The sequence below is a fragment of the Rhincodon typus genome, chromosome 3 (genome assembly GCF_021869965.1).
Source record: "Rhincodon typus isolate 14 chromosome 3, sRhiTyp1.1, whole genome shotgun sequence".
In the NCBI taxonomy this organism is placed as follows: domain Eukaryota; kingdom Metazoa; phylum Chordata; class Chondrichthyes; order Orectolobiformes; family Rhincodontidae; genus Rhincodon; species Rhincodon typus.
The window spans coordinates 22,333,810-22,356,807 of record NC_063334.1 but is presented as its reverse complement, the minus strand read 5'-3'; the positions used below and the strand labels follow the sequence as shown (position 1 = coordinate 22,356,807).

At 38.9% G+C, this 22,998-nt stretch overlaps 1 protein-coding gene across 3 annotated transcripts in view; it reads left to right on the top strand.

Annotated features, from left to right (window-relative positions):
* Positions 1 to 22,998, top strand: part of LOC109918040 (endophilin-A1-like) — a 127,104-nt gene that overhangs the window by 63,162 nt on the left and 40,944 nt on the right. The window contains exon 2 of one of the 3 annotated variants that reach the window (XM_048595351.1): positions 22,490 to 22,629. The exons of 1 other annotated variant lie outside the window; for it this stretch is intronic. The gene's annotated coding sequence lies outside the window, so the exon portion shown is untranslated. Of the gene's footprint in view, positions 1 to 1,414; positions 1,561 to 22,489; positions 22,630 to 22,998 lie in introns of those variants that run through there. One more of the 3 variants, XM_048595353.1, reaches the window with a different exon arrangement.

Below are 22,998 nucleotides of genomic sequence, written 5' to 3'. Positions count from 1 at the left end.
TCTACATATTACAATATGATTTATTTCTAGCTATTAGGGTTGTAATATGCTGAGTTCTGGTGCATCTTCACAGGACATTGTAGTCAGGGCTGATGCTGCAGCTCGAAATACTTCGGAAAGCGCCTATTTAGAACTACTGCTTTCTCCTATCTTTCCTCAAATCCTTACCGTGCTATGTAATCGCAAAGTAAATTTTTATTGTGTTGGTTCTATACATTGTAATTTCAGTATTGCTCGGCCCCTGCTGCAAATTCCTTCCAGCACACTTCTTTGCTGTTTTTAAAACAGAATGTGCTTGTTTTGTTTTAAGGAACTTTCATCCAATTAGAGGCCAACTATTCTGCTTGCTTTCTCATTATGTGAATATAATATGACCTTGTAACAGTGACAAGGTTCTAATGCTTGACTGGAATGCAGAGTTCCTGCAGAAAAAATCCCTGCACTAGATCTCATTTGCTCCTTAATGCAGTTCTGTTTGTTATTGCAGAGTGCGATCTTTCTTTTGAATGCAATCTTCAAAACCACAATCAAATAAAGAACGCAATCTTAATTTTTTTAAACAGTATTTGATATAGATTGTTCCAGCCATCTTAGATAATAGCCAGGGAGATAGAAAATAAGAAATTTTCATCAAAATAGGTGATAGAATAGGTGTGTGCATGTTGCCTATGTGTCTAATAATTTGTATAATCGATATTAATAAGAATGTTACTAGACCAACACTCTGGGTACATGTATAAACCAGTGTATATCATAGAATACCTATGGTGTGGAAGCAGGTCATTTGGCCCATCAAGTTCACGCCAGCCCTCTGAAGAGCATCAGCAGGCCTACTCCCCCATCCTATTCCTGTAACCCTGCATTTCCCACTACTAATCTAGCCTACCCATCCCTGGACACTTTGGGCAATTTAGCATGGCCAATCCACCTAAACTGCACATCTTTGGAGTGTGGGAGAAAACCAGAGCATCCAGAGGAAACCCACACAAGACACAGGGAGACTATGCAAACTCCGCACAGACGATTGCCCAAGGCTGGATTTGAATCTAGGTTGCTGGTGCAATGAGACAGTGCTGCTGACTACTGAGCCACCGTGCTGCCCAACTTTTCAACTTAGACTTGTTAACCAAAAGGATGCTTTATCACTGGGGGCAATTTTACTCAGGATAAACATGTGCCTTTTGGAACTGTATAGTGCCAAAGTTAACACAGCTGAACATGATGCATTTCAGCCACAATACAGCTTTAACGACGCAATTACAATGACTAAACCCTGAGATACAAGTTATGATCCCTGGCTAAACTCCCCTCCTTCTCCTGTTCTCAGGCTCTGTGCTTTGATCATTTTCCTGATGTAGAAGTTAATTGATGCCACATCTATTTCTAGATGTTCAGTGTGCACTCAGACATCTAATAAGAGGGCGATTATGTGTTCATCCGCCACTGGAAATTCGCAGACCACCAGATTGGAAAATCCGTTCCCTGTAGGTTAAAAGTGGTTCGATTGTGGCTGGAGGAAGAGGCAAAACACCACGGGACGGCAGACAGCAGGAGAAGAGTGTAATGCTGCCTCTAGTAGCATGCAGTTGTATGCCTCCTCTATCTGTCCTTAACCTTGCTATGTTATCCCACCCACTATGCAACCCTCTGTTTCTGACCTATCTTACCCTGCTTTTGTCTCTTTCTCTCCCACTGCCCCCCTTCCTCTCCTGTTTTGCATTCTGTGCTGCATCCACATCACTGCCCTGTCCCCCTCTCTCCCCTGTAATTCCCATCCCCGCTGTGCTATCGAGGATAATTGTGATTTTGACACCCGAAAAGTTGCATTTAATTTGTAACAAGTTAGAGAGGCAATGTGACTTCAGTAAAAGATGCTATATTCAAATACAAAACAACTTTTCTAAAATATGTTAAATATTACCAAATCCATTTAGTAGACCTGGTTAGATGTGTCCAATAATTTGTTTTTCATTTCTGGTTAAGTCATTGCCTGTTGGCCATTGAAAATCAGATTGGAAAACTGCAGTTTGTGCAGATTCCAGGTGAGAACCAAAATTATTTACACCGCTTTTTAGTGCTACAATTATACTTTGAGTTCCACAATGGCATCCTAGTGTGTGCACTGTTTTGAAACAAGTTGTGTTGGACACCATACTCCAGGCATGTTAGTGTATGGACAGTAAATATCTGTTGGAATTATACAGAACAAGCATCTCATGACATCAGTAAGTGTACCAATGCTTCTTTGATGCAGGCAGAACCATTTTAGACCTCAATGTTCCAGACATTTCCCAATCCTATTCACAAACATTGAGGGCAAATTGATCAGCAGGGAGGACCCCATCAGCACTATCCAAAGGGATCATCAGTAACTGCAGGTTCATTACTAGTTGATTTTTCTTCCGGTTGAACAGAGCAAGCAGCTAGAACATGAAGGAGGGAAGAACTATCAGCCTGACTGTTGACCCAGGGTATTCAGCGATTATTCCTGAACCCCAGAGAACAAAATGTGTGATGGTCTGTGCTTCAATATGGATGGCCTCACTGAAAATGGGCACATTTTACAGCCAATTGTAGAGGCATTAAAGCACAAATGGAGATTCAGCCAGTAGAGCTAGTCCCAACTTTCTGTGGGACAATCCAGTCAAGTCCCTCTGCTCTATCCCCTTTGCCCGAAAAGTTAATTGTCCTCAAGTGTCCATTTGACTTCTTTTTGATTCATTAATCATTTCCAATTCCATCATTCTTGTAACCAGCAAATTCCAGAACTGAATGAACACTTGACATTAATTAACTTGGAGGGTTAAGGTGATAGAACAGGAGGAACTGACTTATGGAATTTGGTTGCTCTGGAAAGATCTGGCATCAGCTCAAGGAGTTGAATGGAGTCCATCTGTTTCTTAATGATTCTATGACTGCCAATGTCATCTTTGCACTGCTGTCAGGTTACACTTGTGTCTGTAGCATGTGATAGATTTCAGAGAGGCATGTAGCCAGTCTGTACAGGCTATGGGTAATGTGTAAATTAGCAACTAGCAAAAAAGGTTTACCTGTTGTCTTCTCCATCAGGAGAAGAAATTCACACGTGTATATTTCCCCCTATAGCTAGCTGCTGCTGAGTCTGGTACTTTGCTCTGCTAGAGAGAGGGAAGTATGTCAATAGATGTGGTTGATGGGCTGTGACAGTTGAATAACTGGCAAGGTAGGTACACTGAGAACTGGATGTGAGGCCAGTGTCACATACATGAGAGTGTGTCAAACTTATTGTTATAAAGGTTCATTATTAATGTTATGAGTGAATTTGGTTTCTAATATAGAGGAAATATACGTTTTAGCTTTCAATTCTGAGAGGATTTGGTATCTTTTCTAAAAAAGAAAATGTCATTTTGAACGTTTGCGTTAAAACAGCATTTACAAGACGACATATTTCAGGTAAATGACCAGCAAGTTTCCTGAGAAATAACAGATACTCAGTTTGCTGACTTGAGTTTTACACTATCCAGGGAATGATATGGAGAGTAGGGTCCACATATAGGTTCACAGAGAGAAAAGGCATTCATAACAGCAGATGTGCTGTTATTAGTGGTTCTAAGCAGTCAAGCTTGAGACAAGTGCTGGGAGGAAAACACCAGAAGCAGAAACCTGTGGAGCTGTCAGAGGTGAATATACCTTATAATGCTGTTGAAGTCTGCGTTTAGGGAACCCATGTGATGTAAAAATGTGAGCCGAGTTTGCAGCTTGTTTCAAAGGTCCATAGGTGAGACATCCTATTTAGGCAATTGTATTAATTGAATCCTCAAAGTTGCTGAAAGAAAACTGATTATAGCAATGCAAGCTAAATGTGAAGAAGTTTTAACATGGAGATAGAGGATGACCTTTTACTGAGCTTTAAAGGTTACTAAGGTGATTGCTGAGATAAAAGGGATGAATTTTTCATTCTGATATATTGTAAGTAGATGGCTCCAAAAGTTTGTGTATAATGTTAGATAGTTCGAGATTTTCTTTTGTGCAGTAACATTTATGTTCCTTTGTAAATATACATTGGCAGCCTCTTGTAAATATTTTTGGTGACTGCCCTCCATGGCAAACAAAAAGCAAATAAAACCTACAGTTTCTCAAACCAATTTCACTGTGATCTGACTTGCCCTGGTATCAGCATCAGCTGGGATCATACTATTATACATGTTATGTATGAGTTCTGATTGATGGAGATTATTAAACAGTGGCTGATGTAAATTATTGAACAGTGGTTGAGGTTGGTGGTGCATCTCTTGGGATGTGGCATTTTAACTGAGCTCACAGATCTTGAATCCTTTGGTAAGGCTTTTGAATTTCTTGTGGTAGCCATTCCACGTCTTTGGGACTAAATTCCTGGTATTAACCTTTGGAAATATTTGCTCCCATCTCCTTCTGAGTATGAGGGTCTCTTGGCCCACAGCAGACACGTGGAATCATTCCTTTCCAAGAATATTCAATGCAGCTTAGGAAAGTCTTGAAACTTGTGCTATCTCTTGTTGTGCAACTCTTCAACGTTTCACACTTCCCTGCATGACTTTCAAATCTGCCCCAGCTGCAGTACACCTCTCCTTTTTAAGACGAGAAGTTTACATTTGAGTGATAGTAGACACTCTCAATATTGATCTCCTGCTGATACAGGCAGCCAATCAACACCACCATTAGTACTGGTAGGCAACTGTCATCATTGAAACGAACAGACAACATTAAGTTAACATGTTGCCTAAATCACAATTAAGTGAGTTATTTGTACTTTTTGAATTAGTTTTTAAACTGATATTGAATTTAGATCCTTACATGACTGAAAGCCAGAATATTGCTTTAGCCAATCAGTCGATAAAGAATCTTAACATAATTTTCACATGCTGAGGAGAAAAATGATCAGTTTTATATCTCTTTCTCTCCAACCCACCCATTACACTGCTATTTCGATGAAATTTTCCTACCTACCAACTTTTGTTCAAATCAGTGTTGATCTTTGTGAATTCAAAGCAATTCCTTTATCAACTAGTAAAGAACTAAGTTAATGTGTGTGATCTCCGATGAATTTTTTTATCAGGAACGCCCTTTTGGTAAATTCTTTTGTCAGGAACATTAACTATTGGTGTCATAGGTACTTTTAGTTTAGATGGAGCTTACTCCAAGTCTTAGAGAATGCTGTAAAAGCCAGTGATTCTTCATTTAGAGCTGAGAGCTGTTCTCTTTGCACATGACACTTGGCTCTCCCCCAATTTTCCAAATGCCCTGATCTTGTATACCCTTGATGAGATTTCAATTTCTTATAATAAGATTGGTCCTTTGTTGTCAAAACCATCAGATTTAAATTTAATTGGTTTATGGTGTCTAAGTGCCTGGTTTAAATTAATTGGCTAAATTTAAAAACCTGTTTTCTTGGTAAAAATGCTGCTTTGCCTGCTAACAGTACAGCCTTTTGATACAAATTTTTCAACTCAAGTGCTCTGTGCACCTGCAAACCCACAGACATCATTTTTGAATCTCTAAGCATAGGAAAAGCACATCATCTTTTAAAGGGACCACACACTACTTTCCACATTGCATTTTAGGTACACCAAATTCTAGCGTCCTGCCTTCCAATCCACAAATACTCTACCCGACTTAGCAACTCCACCCCCTTTAAGAAAGAAAACCAACCATCATTATAAAAACATGGCTTCATTTTTTCTTTTCTAAACCTTAACACCATTATTACTAGATCCAAATCTCATTAATCTAGAATTATGCATCTCATACTAATTCTACGTGTATACAACATTGAACACTACAATTTCTATCTGATATAAACATTTTGCTTTTAAACCCGTGATAAAGCATCCACAATAACATTTTCACAACCCGCACTATGTACCATCTGTAAATTAAATGCTTGTAACATAAGAATCCAATGAAATAATCTAGTGTTCTTGAACTTAAATCTTTCCAGAAATGTCAAAGAATTGTGATTGGTGTACACAGCCGTTTCTGATGTATTGCTTGCAACAAAGACATTAAGATGTTGTAAGGCCAGTAGCAAACTCAATAACTCTCTTTCAATGATTGAATTGTTTTTTTCTGGTGGATACTGAGTTTTTTTGAAAAATAACCAATTGGCCTTTCAATTCCACAATCATTCTCCTGTAACAACACAGCTCCAACACCTACATTCATGTGCCGATGGTGACTTTGAAGGATTTCAAAAAATTTGGTGTGGCTAAAACTGGTGTATTGATTAACACCACTTTTAAATTCTCAAATGCCTCCTGGCATTGTTCTGTCCACCAAAATTTTGTGTTCTTTTTTAACAAATTCGTCAGCAGTGCCACCACGGTACTAAGGTTTTGTACAAATTTCCTGTAGAATCCACACAATACTAAAAATCGTAGCACTTCCTTCTTGGAGGATGGTCTTAGAAATTCCTCGATAGCCTTTGTCTTCAAGTTCCTTTGTGTCTGATGTTATGCTCTGAGAACGTCACTTCCGCCTTTGTGAATTCTGTTTTTGCCAACTTTATGACCAACTTTGCCTTCCATAGTCGCTCAAAGAACTCTGCCAAATGCACCATATGATCTTTCCGCGAATGGCTAAGATCACTAAGTCATCTATATAGACGGCATTTAGTCAATCCTGCCACACTTCTGTTCATAAGTCTTTGAAAAGTGTCTGGTGCTTTTATCATTCCAAAGGGCATGACTTTAAATTGATACAGCCCATTGGGGTTACAACAGCAGAAACTTCTTTCGCTCTCTCCAACATAAGTACTTCCCAATAATTGTGAAGTAAGTCCAACTTTGTGATGTAAGTGGTTTGTCCTACTAGCCTCGGAATTGGGTATGAGTCCCATTTAGTCAAGGCATTAATCTTCCGATAATCTATGCAAAATCGTTGAGTACCATCAGGTTTGGGAACCAACACGATTGGCAAACTCCACCCCCTTTGACTTAGTTTGATGATGTCTTTTTGAAGCATCGCTTCCACTTCCTCCTGAATCTGCGCTGCTTTGAAAGGATTAAACCTGTAGGGGTTTTGTTTTTTTGGAACAACATTCCTTAAGTCAACCTCATGTACTATGTTATTAGTCCTCCCCACTCTGTTTATAGATATGTCATCATAGCACTGTAATAAATATTTTAATTTAGTTCTCTGTTCCTGGGACAGATAGTTTACTACCCTATCTTTAAGGACTTCCTCATTATTCAATTTATTCTGAGGCACGTCAAAATCTACATCATCTGGATTTGATTCCTCGCTCTGAGTGGCAGTAACTAATACTTCTTTCTCTGGTTCCCTTTCTCTTCATGGTAAGGTTTCAGCACGTTCGCATGACATACCAAATAATATTTTTTTCCCTATCTGGCATCTTTACCAGATAATTCACCTGACTTAACTTGTTCTCAATCTGATAGGGGCCACTAAACCTTGCTTTGAAGGGATCTCCTACTTTATCCCCATGGACAAACCTACGAATTTTAGATTTCTTATTGGCTTTTTGCTTCATTATGTTCTGTGCCACCTTCAAATGTTGTCTTACTAATTCACCTACTTTGCTTAATCTTTCTCTTACTTTAGAAGCACAATCCAACCGTAAGATCTCTGACTTCTGACCTATCAACTTTTCCTTAATTGATTTTAAAGGTCCAAATATCAATTCAAATGGAGTAAACAGGGTTGATTCATTTGGAGCATCAGTAATAGTAAATAATATAAATGGGATATGTTTATCCCAATCATTCGGATCATCCTGGCAATAAGCCCTCAGCATCGTCTTTAGGGTCTGATTCTGCCTTTCCAATGCTCCCTGGGTTTCAGGATGGTATGCATGGATTTAAAGCAATTGATGCCTAAATTATCCATGACCTCCTTAAATAATTTGGCAGTAAAATTGAACCCTTGGTCTGACTGAATCTCCCTGGGTAATTCATAACTGGTAAAGAAAGCAAGCAACTCCTCCACAACCTTTTTTTGCCTTGACATTTCATAATGGAATTGCATCTGGAAACCTGGTAGACACATCTGTTATGGTTAACAAATACTGGTTTCCATTATTGTTTTTAGGGAGGGGACCTACACAGTCAATCCTAACCTGTGTGAAAGGTTCTCCAAATGCGGGAAGTGTCTTTAAAGGTGCTGGTTTTATTACTGCCTGTGGCACGTATGACAGGTCTGGCAAAACCCAACCACATCTTTATGTAATCCAGGCCAATAGAAATGCTTCACTATCTTAGCCTGAATCTTCCTCACTCCTAGATGACATCCTACAGACAATTCATAAACCACCTGCAATACTCCCTGTCTGAATTCTATCAGCAACACAATCTGGTGAACTTTCGCCTATTTCTCACATTCACTAACCTGCTAAGATATCCATTTCCGCTTTAGGGTAATAGCATTCTGGAATACATTCTGCTTCCTTTTCAGAGTAGGCTTCATGGTAAAAATCCTTTATTGTCTCATTTTTTTGTTGTAAGTCTATTCATCTTTCAGAACTAAACATTTCTGCCTGATCCTGTACTTGCTTAGGTTTTTCCTTTACCATTTCTTCAAACAGTGTCAGCTTACTGGACCTCAACTCCTTCATCATTCTCTTTTGTTTTCCCTTCTTGTTTTAGCTTACGGCTGTGGCATCTTGTCACCTCACAGTCCAGAAAAATTCCAAGGTATTTTCCTTTTAATTCCTCAGCCCCCTGGTTTTCTTTTGGGCTGTCTGCGACAATGGGCATTACTCACACCTTTGATCCAGCTATGTTGTTTCCAAGTACAGACTGTATTCCTGGAATAACCACTTTTTCAATCACTCCCACTATCATTTTCCTACTCTCAGTTGAACTTTCTAGCCTTTTCTTACACAGGGGAACAGCAGTTCTCTCTCCATTTATTCCACAGATTATCACTCTCTCGGGTAACATTTTGGAGGAAGTGCAAATATTTTCATCTCTTACTATTAGAGACTGACTAGCTCCTGTATTTCTAAATATGTTAACTTCATTACCTACTCCCCCTGTTCTACCTGAGTAAACCTTAGCCACACAGGTGAAGTCTTTGAAAAGATCAGGCACTATGTTCCTATCCAGCCTGTGACTAGGCTGTGCACTCCCTTGCAGCTCCTCAACTTCTCTTGGGGTTTCCTTCACTACTTCAACTAATCCCACTGGCTTAGCCTCTTTTACTACATCCTTTTTCCCAGAGCCTGTCTTAAACCACCAGCACTGTGACTTTGTGTATCCCACCTTTATTGCAGTGAAAATACCTGAGGTCTTTCCCCTCTTTTCCACCCTCTTGGGTTTCTTTTTTCACCTGTGGTAAACTGTTTCCACTGTAATCTACTTTTTGTTTTTCACTGAATGATCTCCCTCTTTCTCAATGTCTATCCCTCACAGAATGAAATTGCTGTCGGAAGCTAGATTTTGATTTATGCACTAACGCATATCCATCCGCCATCTCTGCAGCTCTTCTCGATATTTGAACTTTCTGTTCCTCACATGAGTTCTTATCATTTCTAGAAGTGAGTTTTTAAACTCCTCCAGCAGAATAACATCTCTTAAGATCCTCAAATGTCTTTTCTATCGTTAATGCTCTCCCCCATCTATCAAACTTGCTCTGTTTAATTCTGTCAAACTTGATATAAGTCTGACCTGGTTCCTTTCATATATTTCTGAATGGTTATCAATATGCTTCTGGTACCAATTCATAGGCACACAAAATAATCTGTTTTACTTCTTCATATTCTCCTGACACCTCTTCTGACAGGCTGCAAACACCTCACTAACCCTGCCTACCAACTTGGTCTGAATTAACATTACCCTCATAGTCTCTGACCAGTTCATCTGTTTAACCAATTTCTCAAAGGAAATGAAAAGGCTACTGCACTTTTTTAAAATTGAATTTTGGTAATGTTTTGATATATTTGTATATATCTCTACCAGGTCTTTGGCTATGATGGGCTTGCTCATCATCACCCTCCTCAATAAGCCTATCTTCTACCTTCATTTCCATCATTTTAAGTCACTTATCCTGTTTAATTTGCAACTTCTGAAGTTCAAACTCTCTCTCTTTCTCCCTTTCTTCTCTCACTTTATCTTGCCTCTGCTGATAAACTGTATTATAAACATTTCCCTTTCCTGTTTAAACTGTTTCATCTGCAATTGAATTCTAGCCATTTCTAAAGATTCTTTCCATCAAAATTAAATGTTGAGCAATTGCTATAATCACCTCTTCTTTTCTGACAGACAAAGGCAATTCCCAACCCCAGCTTGCCTGACAATTCCAATGGCTTTTCCTTGCTCACCTTTTGTAAAACCGGTAAAGTCACTTCTTCCACCCTCAAGAAAACTCTTAGTGGCTGAAAGAGCCATTACCTCATATTTGGTCTAACCAACAACAAGCAGCCAAAATTAAACAGATTTTCCACTTCTCGCCTAAGTTTTATGAAGTGATCTAGGACACTAATACCTAAGTCTGTTTAAATCTGCTAGAACTTTTTGTACCCTAAATCTGTCCAGATCCCTTCAAATCCCAGACCCCATCGGTCCCAACTTGTCCTAATTCCAGACATGAGCTGGCCAGATCCTGGACCTGAGCTCCTAATGAGTTATAAAATGGAGGTCAATGCCCCTCTGATAACTAAAACCGAAATACCCAGAGAGGTGCGCCTCACCCTATAATCTGTTAAAAGAGCCCTCAATCAGTTATAATGGAGTGGTTAAATAAAATAAACCCCTGACACTCACGTTATAATCAACAAGTAACAATTTACTTATCTAACTATAACACTGAACAAATCAACCAAACTATTAACAAACTGAATAAACTCCTTCTAACTACTATCTTCCCGAATAAACAAGATTATAATGGTATATTCTTCCAATACAGGTAGTTCTGCTTTACCGCATGTTTCGTTGGTGCGAATTGGCTATAACATGATTGATGAATAGTGAATGCTGTTTGAATAACGTGAACTTCCTGCTATACAGATATAGCAATTTTCGATAGTTATTTCCCCATAACGTGATTTTCCATAGTGCAGTTTTCCATAGTGTGAGGTCATGCAAGAATGCAACTATTGCATCATAGGAGAACTATCTGTAAATACAAGTACCACTAAGAGAAAATAAAATTAAAAAATTAGAATTTAGCATTTCAAAATTACAGCCAGGATACGTCTTCCGGAATGTTCTTTGCCTTCTCTGTCGAATTCTTTTGTTAAGAACATTATTTGTGCCATAGGTACCTCTAATTTAGATGGAACTTACTTTGAGGCTTAGAGAATTCTGTGAGAACCAGTGATTCTTTGTTTAGTGCTGAGAGCTGTTCTCTTGGCAGATGACAGTTGGCTCTCCCCCAATTTTCCAAATTACCTCATCTTTTATACCCTTGATGACATATCAAATTCTTACCATTTGATGTTGTCGAAACCATCAGATTAAATTTAAGTGGTTTTTGTTATCAAAAGGCATGGTTTAAATTTAAATGCTAAATTCGAAAACCTGTTTTCTTGATAAAAATGCTGCTTTGCCTGCTAACAGTATAGCCTTTTGCTATAAATGTTTTAATTCGGGTACTCTGTGCACCTGCAAACCCACAGACATCCTTTTTGAATCTCTAAACATAGAAAAAGCACGTCATCTTTTAAAGGGACCATGCACTGATTCCTCCGTCGCATTTTGCAAGCACCAACAGTCTGCAAACACCAAATTCTAATGTCCTGCCTTCCAATCCACTAGTACTGTACCCAACTTTGCAACAATGGAAAGTAAGATGTGGCGAGGTTGGAAAGAGTCTGCAGGTAGGTGTAAGCAGGTTGGGTGAGTGAACAAGAATATGGAAGATGAAATACAATCTGGAGAATTTTGAAATAATCCACTTTGTGAAGGAAAAATAAACAAAATGCATATTTTTTTTGGATGGTGAGACACTGGGAGATGTTTACAATTGGAAGACAAAATGTTGACTAGATTATTTCCTGAATTGACCTACGAGGAGTAGACTATAGGCCCACTGTAGTGATTGGAACCAGGGACAGGTAGGTCTCAATGACTATGAGATCCTTGATGGGGGTTGTTAACCTGGGCCAGTCCCATGAGCCCTGGGTGACAGATATAAACAGGAGATTCAGGAGGTCTCCTCAGTCTAGGGACTGGCTTTGAACTGGCTGGTCAGAGCCCATATACTTTGCAGCTGTAAATAAAAGGTGAATTGGTGACAGGCTACTAACCTCAATGCAGTTATTTCATCTATGTCCTCTAAAGTTTAGAAGAAAGAAAGCTGATCTCATTGAAACAAAAAATTCTCCAGAAGCCTGACTGGGTAGTTACTGACAATATTTTTCCCTGCCTGGAAGTCTCAGAACAAGGGGCAAACCATTTAAGGCCAAGATTGAGGACACTCAAGATGGAGGTTAATAGACTTTTGAGTGCAAAAGAAGTTAAAGAGAGGGGAGTTGAGGTAGAAGATCAGCCATGATTGTTTTGAATGGACAAGCATGATTGAAGGGCTGAAAAACTAGCTTGCTCCTCATCCCTTTTTTTGTTGTTATATTCATTACATTGTTACACCTTAAGAGCAGGAGAATTCTGTCTCTTATGTTGTTAGCAATTCTGAAAAGCAACAACTTTTTTTTTAAAGAGGAGAAAATCAAAATGGATGATAAATTGATTTTCATTCTTTGTTTCATTTCCAAAGGTGTTCACAGCTAAATCTTGGTCGCTTTGGTTCTTTTACCGATTACAATATTTTCAGAGATGAGAGGAGGAAAAAACATTTCACACAGCAAGTTCTGATCTGAAGTCAGAGAGTGGTGGAAGAATTTTAAATAATTTTTGAAAGGAATTGCACATATTCTTGAAAGGGGGAAACATTACTGGTCAATGGGGAAAGAACAGGGAACAGACAGAATAATTGAGCGGCTTGTTAAGAATCAACACTGGCACAATGGGTTGTATAGATTTCTTTTGCACTGTAAAATTCAATGGTTTGCTGAAGATTAAGTTGAGAAGGCTTCTACGAATTGTGAGTATATGCATGAGTCTTACAGATATCAAAGTTGCCACTGGGATATTACATGAAACACTGGAAGCTATATGAAAATATTTTCAGCTTAAGTCATTGCGTGGCCGTTGGAAGGAACAGGAGTGTATATTATGACAAACGGGACTTCTGCTCTCAGGAAATACAAAACTCTGCCAACTGTGAGTGGATCGAGGTTGGAAAAAGTACTAAAACATCTTCCTCAGTAGTAATAGATGGCTCCATCGATGCTGCCTTTCCATCCTCTGCCTAGTCCCCCTGAGGCAGGTTTTATGATTATACCTCACATGTTAGCACAATTATCATGGTGTAATTAGGTTTGACAATTGTTTACTTTCAAGCTCTGTAAAGGTCCAACAATTTCATCTAATTTCAGTGGAGTTATGCCAGTACCATGAGGATTAATTGCTTAGTTCTAATCATTGATCGGGGAGCAATGGAAAGAATGGTTGTTTCAGATTTCATGTACAAGTACACTGAAATGTTAATGTGTTTGAAAGAATAAGAGATGATTCATTGAAGCATATAAAATTCTGAGGGAGCTTTACAGGGGTGGTGCTAAGAGGATGTTTGTCCACTCTGGAGTCTTGAATTAGGATTCATAGTTGCAAAGCATGATGAGAAGAAATTTATTCATTTAAAGCATTTTTGGAATTTTATAACCCTAAGAACTGTGAATGATCAATTATTGGTATGGCTGTTTCTAAAGTATCGTTATCTTAGTTCTCTCTTCATAAATAAATATGTTTATATGTTCATTATTACTTTTACTGCAAATCATCACTGTGTTCCTTTTCAATATGTACATAGCAATTACATTCTTGTTAAATCTGTATTTGGGAATAAAGAGAAGAAAGTTTAAAAATAAAGTAAAATACTTAAAAGAACTAATATGCTGAAATATTTGGCTTTTGAGCATTTGGGATTGAATGAATCTATTATTTAAGCGGAAAATCCAACCATGAAATATATCGGTGAAGTATTTTAATTTTAAGAATTTTTTTATTCAACAGATTTCATTTAGCAACTCATTTATTGTTCCACGCAGATAATTTAATTAACAATTTTAATCTGACAAGTGTACCTAAATGTTTAGTTACAATACTCTACACTATTTGACAGCACATACTTTTCACAATGCTTTCATTTGCTTTACTTGTCTTGCCTCTAGTTTAATTAGATTTAAAAATTATACTGTGTGATTTGAACTAATTACTTTCCAGATCTTTAGCATCGCTCTCAAAGCCTCAGGATGAAAATTTACATTTACACTAATTTCCTCAATGATTGTTAGTACTGAATATTTCAGCATTTGTGTCATTTGCCATATGTATCTACATTTTTCAGTGTTATTGTCTGCAATTTCAGTGCAAACATTAGATATTTCATGATTGACCACTTCAGAAGTCTTCCTTCTTGAGTTAAAGTGATTCCTTGGCAATCGTCTTAAACTGTTATATTTTCTGACGTTTGGAGAAATGTTTTGATTTTGTTATGGCTCGCATAAGAACATTCATTGTGTCAGGTGTCTCATTTAAAGGTAAAAATTGTACTTTGCACAACAAACACTTGTGCACTGATTTATTCACATAAAAACAAAACAATGTATTCATTTGTCTCTATTTGACTGTAGATATCTAATCTGGATCCAATTCAATTGTAATGAGGATCAAAGATGACAGCTTCCGTAAACAGCATTGGTCTTTTATTTGCTGCACTTGTGGTGCTTGCATTCTGTTGCTCTTGGTTGACATTTTGGCTCTAGCCTCTTTTATCCTGCTCTGTGAACCTCCTGCTACTTACTGTTACCAAGTAATGATGTATACTGCCTCAGAACATGACTAATATGAAGTGAATAAAATGCCATAAGAAAACAAATGAAATACAAAAAAGTGTGGTTTTTGACATAGGTTTTGGAATATATAGCTAAGGTCATAGAATCACTACAGTGCAGATAGAGGCCATTCGGCCCATTGAGTCTGACCCTCCGAAGAGTATTCCACCCAGACCCACTCCCCCGCCCTATCCACATAAACCATTGCTAGTCCACAGAACTTGCACATCCCTGGATCCTATGGGGAAATTTTAGCATGGCCAATCCATGTAACCTGCACATCTTTGGATTCTGGAAAGAAACCGTAGCACCCAGCGGAAACCCACGCAGACACGGGAGAACGTGCAAACTCTACACGGACAATCACTCAAGGCTGGAATCGAACTTGTTTTCTTGGCAATAAAACATGTCTGAGTTACAGTGTCAGTGGTGATGCAATGTAGGCAGGGCTGTGGTATCACATGGTGGGCAGCCAAAGCTGTCCTTGTGGATGTGGCAAGATGTCAATTCGCCTACAATATCCCTGTTTGTCCAATGTATCATTACACTAGGTTTGGTTGAGATCGGTCCAAGGACCTCTGAGGAGCTTGCTAAGCATCAACTGACAGGCAGACATAGTGTGTGTATATATAATTACCTGTAATTACAGCATTCCAGTTTTTTGAATCCTAAACATGCTTTTGAAGAAAACATTTTTTGTTTCTGTATACTGTATGCAAAGTAATGACCGAAGTAGTCTGTTTGTGTGTTGGGCAACATCCAAGTTTAGGCTGATAACTGGCAAGTAATATTTCTGCCACGTAGGTGCTAGGCCATGAGCATCTGAACAAACAATAATGTAACCATCTCTTTTTTTTGTTATTTAATGGCATCACCATCCCTGAACAACACGCCATCAACATCCAAGCATTACCATTCATCAGGAAATAAAGTGAACCAGCATTTAAATGCCAAAAGTATAAGAGCAGGTCAGAAGTTGCAATTTCAATGGCTTCTCTGCTTCCCAAAGCCTGTCCACATCCTACGTGGCACAAGTCAAGGGTATGATCGAGTTCACACCACTTCCCTGAAGAAATATTACTCTAACAACATTCTGGAAGTTCAGTGTCATCCAAGACAAAGCAGCCAATTTGACTGGCACTCCATCCACAATCTTCAACATTCACTTCCTCTATTCACTGGTGCACAATGATAGCAGTATGTACCATAGACCAGACGAGCTGCAACAATGCACAGACTCACCCTCTTTGCCACCAGTTTCTAAAGCCAGTGACATTTACTATCTAAAGCCAGTGACATTTACTACCTAGATGGACAAGGGCTGCAGATTCATGGGAGCTCCACTACTTGAAAGTTCCTCTCCGAGCCACACACCATCTTAACTTAGAGCTAAGGCTGTTCTTTCTTTGTGGTGGAGTCAACATCTTAGGGCCTCAGCCCTGTAGCGCTGTGGTTATAACCAGACCTGATTGTTTGCAGGCGTCCAGAAGCTGACTCGCTACCACCTTCAATGGACAATTAGGGATGAGCATCAATGCTGAACTTGGCTGTAATGCGCATATCCTCAGAGATTATAAACATAAATGGCCTGTGATTCCATGTTCTCTAACATTGAGCAGTGATTGAAAGCATAAAACTGCAACACATTTTATGAATTTTGGAGTAACTAGTTTGTTGTAAACCAACTTTGGGGAATGTTACTTTGCTGTAGTCTCATTGTCAGCTCAACTCCACCTGTTAGTATTTTACAGAACAGAAACTGTTCAGTCCATCTTTGAAAGAGCTATCAGTAAGTCAGCAGCAAGTACAACTCTAATTTGTAGAATCACAAAACACAGAAGCATTGTGAATCAAAGCTGATACTGAAGCACAACTGGTGATATTAAGACAGATACCAAAATCTTATTCAAAGAGATTGGTTTTGCTAAGTGCTTTAAAGAGCGGAGGTGAGGTGGAGATATTAGGAAGGGAATTCCAGAGCTTAGGGCTGTTATGAACTGTAAATCAATGAATAATGTTTCAAATAATAAGGTAAATTTCACTTTAAACAGTTGATACATCAAAGCTTTGTCTTACACTACCTGGGTATTACTCTCCCCAGCCATGTGCAGTTCTAAAGTTCTCTAACTCGGCCTTGGGCATGTAGAATCTCTCACTTTCCTAATTGATCAGTTTGAGCCTCGAATTGAGTTCATCAGCAGCTGTATTTCATTCAAGATCCCAGGAGCTGGTCGTCACCTCAGAGATCAATTCTGACAAAAACAAAATTAACTAGAATACTGCTAACAACCACATAACTCTTGTGTGTTAACTTCCTTCCTGGTAGCATTTCTTCCTGATCAAGAGTTATTCACTCACATAGACCAATTATTATTCAAAAAATTCCATTTGATCACTTTTAAGAGTTTGCCACTACTGTGAAGCCCATTTCAGGCAGTCTTAAGTACAATTACTGATGCCACAGACCTTCTAAAAAATAATTGCAAAATTTCTTTGTGTACTACTTCTCGAAGGCATACTTGCCACTGGTGGTGTGATTAAGAGAGGAAGCTCTTGATGTAGTTTCCAGTGTTGATTTATGATAGTTACTAGGACGTATCTGGTGTATAGTAGCACTGCCTGTGACCTTGTTGAATCATAGTGGTGAAATATTCTTTTGCATCAAATTCTTCACAAGGCTAATTGTTTCATTTGAATCTCAAACATGGATAGATTCAAGTAGAGGTCACAAGACTGTGACAGAGCAACCTTCAGGAAGACTATTCTCCTTCCTGACAGTAAAAAGCTCAATTCAGTATGTTATTATGCTGATTGTGAAGAAGGTTCTCTGGTAATGCTAAGTAATAGGGTTCCACAGCCACATAACCTTGGTGAAAACCATGCAAGACCATCTGTGACCACTCCCTAGAGACTGCATCTCTCACATCCATTTATAATCTCACATTCTCCTGCAACTGTCCTTTGCATAAACTTCTTCACCCAAACACCCAACTCTGTATCATTTGGACTTCCACTCACCACAATATTTCTACCACTTATTCTTTTCAACTATTCCCTCTCCTTCACAATTATTTTATTCTCTCATTGGATATGAGCCTACTTCCCTGTGAGTTTCTTCTTACTTTCTTTCATTTGTGTAAAATTTCCTGTGTAATCTCCAAGCCCAAGGAGCGCAGAGTTGAACATATCTGATGCACAATTGGTTTAGCTGTTCATCAAAAACTTTACAGCTACTTGGACCAGATCAACCATATTGTGCATACAACGTGAAGCTTCATAATTCCTGCACATTTCCACAAATTTTTAGCTCAATTTTGTTCAAAGTCCCAATACCAAAGCAGGTTGCAGTGACTGAAGAGCTTTCTAATGATCCAAAAATCAAAAGTTGGGAATGAGCTCAATTTCAAATTTGAGCAATTGAATTGCTTAAATTCTGATTAATATGGATATTTTCTGACCTTTTACCCTGCTTTAATAAGGTGTATTAATAATAGGGTAGGGTTTGTACTGGCAGAAAAGGGTTTGTTTTGATAGGTCTAATTGTGACTTTGTTTTGTACATATGCAAGATGTTAGGTTTTGCAAGTGAATTTAGTTTATTTCTTGACTATCAATATTTTCATTCTAACATTTATATTGGCCAGTTACTTTGGTGACCATGCCTTGTGGTCAGGCCTTTTCTGACAAAGTCAGTCTGTCAGATTTGACAAATGGAACTTGATGAGACAGTGTCGGCTACAATTTTCCAGAGATTCAATTAGTGACCAAAAACATCAATCCTTCAGGTCAAATATTATCACGAAAGAATACTGGAATTAATTCCTGTAATTGAACCAAGTGTTCCAGGAGGAGTTGTGTAATGGAAGGAAAAAAAAGGCCATATATTGGAAAAGGGAAAGAGTTTCACATTGTAAATCAGTTTTCTCATTTGTTAGCAGGAGCCTGTACAGAGAGTCTTCAATTGGTGAAGGCTGATTGACCAGAGATTGAAATGAAAATGTGAATTGTGAAGCTTGTTCTAATTAGAAGGAATGATTACAGCCTTCCATCCCATGTCATGATGGTTTGTGCTGTGATGGTCAACTCTGTGTTAGGCATCATCAGTTGCCAGTTGTGATGCTGTTGATCCAGTGTGCTGAGTAGTCCTGGAATATACATTGCAGTCCAGCCAATAAATACTAAGGTTGTGGGCTACAGATGGTTTCCATCACCTTGCCCTTCCTTATGACTGATCCAGTTCCTGGCTGTGAGTCTAGGGATGCTGAATGGCCATGTATTCAATTTGGGAGCAAGGATTTATCAAGAACTTAACATTTCAGATTTGAATTCACATCAAGTTGCATTTATAATCACTTTGATCTCGATATATTTACACTTAGCAAAAATTTTACTTTTACTGTTATTTGATATCGGCTGAATTTAAGTATCTGTGAGAAAGTAGTCTCTTTTACTCAATAAAGAGAGCTTGACCGATGGAGCATCGTGTTACTTAGAGAAGTGTTTATCCTTGGATTATCTTAATCTTTTTCCTAGTTGACAGGACGGAAGCCAAGGCCTGAGTTGAAGATGATGTCTATTTGTTGAAAGATTTATTTGACTGAGGCCAAAAATCTAAAAGACTAATTGAAAAACTCCTGTTAGCCAAAATGTAGTTGGATCATTTCCATTAAATTCAAAACTTTTCCAAAAATTCATAAAAGAGTTTAATGCAACACATAATGTATTACAATGTTAGAGTATATTTCAGTTCTCCATTGAGCTTGATACAGGGCTTAACAGTTTGTGAACTTCACTGATCTCCAATTATGTCTGGGTTATGTAACAGCTACTTCAGGATTTTGTTGACAGATGTGAAAGAACTAATAGCCTGAAACACTACAGTGGAAAGAAAGTGAAGAAATCTCATGTTCTGATTTCTGAAACTGAATTTGAATTCTGCTTACATCACTGCTGCAATTTCTAAATAAAATCTGTCATTTCTGTAATTTCCCAGTGATTATGTAATTACGAGAGAAAGTCACTTGACAGAACAAATGTCAAGACACAAGAAAATAGGATTCTAGCTGAATATTACCTCCTTTGGGATAAAAGTGTCTTCATTAATCGTCAGAAATAAATTCACTAGGGGAATCAGAACAGGTGCTTAATGGCTCTATGCAATTGGAAATTTGAAAGCTTTTGTCAAAAGATAAAAGTTCCCCTAGTTTTAAACTGCTGATAGTTAGCCTCAAGTTACACTTTTAATTCTAACTGGTCCCAGAGCAGAGTTAGAAACTGGTTTGCAAAATGGAATAAATCAAATTAGTTTAGAACATGCTGTCTGTCCTTTTCTGTTCTGTTGGTTTTCCTTTGTTTGCCTGTGTATTCCTGTGTCATAAGAACCTAAGAAATGGAAAGAAGAGTATGGCATCTCCAGCCTGCTGTGGTATTCCTTAAGATCATGTCTGAATGTTTACAGTGACACCACTTCCCTGTTTTTGTATTCGGTTAGTGCCCAAAACTCAATTGATCTTGGTCTTGAATATACTCAGTGACACAGCATCCACAGTTTTCAGGGATGAAAAAACACAACTGAAGGTTTGACAAACCAGCAAAAGTCCTAACTGGGGGCAACCAATTCACCTTAGGAGATTTATGCTAACGGCAAAAGGATGGGTAGTGTTGTAAACTGTGTAGATGCAAGGGTAGAATCACTAGGTTGTTGATAGGTTACGTGAATCAATGAAATTGTGGCGTGTGAATTTTAGTGTAGATAAATTGTGCACCTTGGACATAAAATGGGTGGAATGTAATCTTAACTGATGGGAAGCTAAAAGCAATTGCAATTGAAAATGACATGGAAGTTTAGGTGCACAGATTATAAAATTGTCATAAATAGGTGCAGAATATAATTTAAGAAGCTAAAAGGGTTACAGCACAAGGTGGTAGAAGCCATGCTTCATCAATACAAAGCCCTAGTTGGGCCATGCTGACAACTGTGAGCAGTTCTGAGCACCACATCTTAGGAAGGATATATTTGCCTTCAATGAAGTGCAGCATATTTTTTACCAGAGCACTTTCTTGGCTCCAAGATTTTTATTCTTTCAAGGGACGTGGGTGTCACTAGCCAGGCCAACATATATTGTACATCCCTTGTGAAGTTGCTGACGAGCTTTCTTCTGAATCATTGGAGTCCAACTGATGCAGATGCACTCTCAATGTTATTAGGAAGAGAGTTCCAAGACTGTGACACAGCAATTGTGAATCAATAGTGATAGTGCTTCAAGGCAGGTTTGTGTGTGGCTTGCGGTTGGACTTGCAGATGGCAGTGTTACCATGCATCTGCTGTTTTTATCTTTCTAAGAGGTTGAATCATGGGTATGAAAGCTGCTATTAAAGGAGCCTTGGTAAGTTACTACAGCGCACCTTGTAGATGATCCACCCTGCTGCTGCTTCTCTGGGTCAGTGGTGGAGGGAGTGAATGTTGAAGGTGGTGGATGGCAGCGCCGATCATGAGAGCTGCTTAGTTCTAGATACTGTCAAGCTTCTTAATGATTTGTAGCAGGAAAGTCCGAGTGCCTGCTTGGAGGCTCCAGCTCGCTGATTTCTCCTCCAGGCTTCCAGCTCAGACAAAAGTCTCCAAATTATCGGTATACACCCCATGGGCAATGACCACCTTCATCAACCCCTTCCACAGAAATTGGCATTGGACATGCATCAATCTCATCATACCTTTATGTTATGCTTCCAACCTACTGAGATTGCAGTTCTCCACTACAATATTTTGCAGTGCACTGACACCTTGCATTGTAATACCACAACCGAGCCATGCTGCATTCAGGGACAGGCACCCATCTCATGTATGGAGCAGAGTGTACCTCAGGGCTGATTTCTTGCTTTCTTAGCTCTCAATCCCTCCACACCTATTTTCGATGCCTGCATCATCTCTACCTTGCCTTTCAGTGTTTTGCCAGGTCATTTAGCACTTAAGGACTCATAGTATTTTGTTTTGCCCGGCTATTTAGCGTAGACATAAAGCCAACTAAGGACAGCATTCAATCTCAGTCTAGGAGGTTGGATGGGAGGCAGCACATCCTATAATGGTAGGAGACGATACTGCACTGGAGGACATGGGTAACTGCTGGAAAGGGTGTGGGTCATTAACAGTCACAACCACTTTGGTTTTGACAGGGGGACAGAGCAGCATGATATTTGGCATTGCTAGGCTCTAGGGCCAGGGCTCAGGGGAATGTGATGAAGACATAAATGAAACAGTTGGGTGGGAAAGTGTGGCAGTTCAGTACTGATGGTGTCAACAGGGAGTTCAAGGAAGGAAGGAACATGGAGTTCCATGGGGCGGGTGGGGGCCTTGATTAGCAGGCTGACCCTACGACACACACTGCTTATTGTAACCCCTGATGTCCTTCCATTCTCATCTGCTTCGCATATAAGCAATGGAAATGGAAACTACAGGCTTTGCCAATGAGCGAGGTGATGTCCTTCTAGAGGATGTTACATTAACCAAGCAATTACACAGTACAGGTTGAAGACATCTGTAATCATAGCACCCTGCATGTGAAATGCATGTAGTATCTGCACAAATCCTGATTACAAGCAACCTTGACCTTGTCTTTGGTCTTAACAGATTTATTATAGTCATCTCTATGAAGCAGAGGTAATCACAGGTGACTTTAAAAATCTGACCTACAAGCCACAATTCACAGAGAATCCAGGATCCCATAGGCAACACAAAAGCATGGGACTGATTTTATCTCACCTTGAACTGTAAGTATCAACGGACATGCTCTTATAAGAAATGCAATTTCTTGGATGATATAGGATTATTGGTTAAGGAGAGCATTGCATTGTTAGAGATAGATGACATCTCAGACTGTTCAAGGACAGAATCGATTTGACTGGAGTGAAGGAATAAAAAGGGTGAAATTATTTTTCCTGGTGTAATGTATAGCGCACAGACTATTGGGGAAAATGTAGAGGAACAAATCTGCAGTGAAAGTACAGAGAAATGCCAACATTATAAGTAGATATTACCCGAAAAAGACTGGGATATTGGTAGTGTAAGGGTCAGCAAGGTACAAGCATTCAATATACACAGCAAAAGAACACATGAACTAAGAGTAGGAGCTGGCAGTT